This window comes from Octopus bimaculoides, chromosome 2 (assembly GCF_001194135.2).
Source record: "Octopus bimaculoides isolate UCB-OBI-ISO-001 chromosome 2, ASM119413v2, whole genome shotgun sequence".
Taxonomy (NCBI): Eukaryota; Metazoa; Mollusca; class Cephalopoda; order Octopoda; family Octopodidae; genus Octopus; species Octopus bimaculoides.
The window spans coordinates 141,242,853-141,243,468 of NC_068982.1; positions in this window are offsets into that span (position 1 = coordinate 141,242,853).

Below are 616 nucleotides of genomic sequence, written 5' to 3' on the forward strand. Positions count from 1 at the left end.
CAATCTCTCCCCTCCCCCTCCCCTCCTGCTCCGACTCCTACTTCTTTGTACGTCTCTTCACCTCTCTTCACTCCTACTTCTCTTCCTACTTCTCTTCATTCCTATTTCTCTTCACTCCTACTTATCTTCCCACTTCTCTTCCTACTTCTCTTCACTCCAACTTCTCTTCCTACTTCTATTCACTCCCACTTCTCTTCACCCCTACTCTTTGTCTCCTCTCTCTTACTCTCTCTCACTCTCTTCTCTCCTACTACCCCCTCTCTCACTCTTACTCTCTCACTCTTACTCTCTCACTCTTACTCTCTCACTCTCTTCTCTCTTTCCCTCTCTCTCACTCTCTCTCACTCTTACTCTCTACACTCTTACTCTCTTACTCTCTCTCTCACTCTCTTCTCTCTCACTCTCTTACTCTTCCTCTCTTTCCCCCATACCCACCTTCCGCCTCTCCTACATCCACATTCCCCCTCTCCTACAACCACCTTCCCCTCCACTTCATCGTCAACACCCCCTCATAAACTCATCCCGCCACACCCCAACACACTCCTACTCTACCTTCCCACTCCACCCTATCCAATTCCTTACACCCACCACCCACCCCTACCCACATACCCCACCC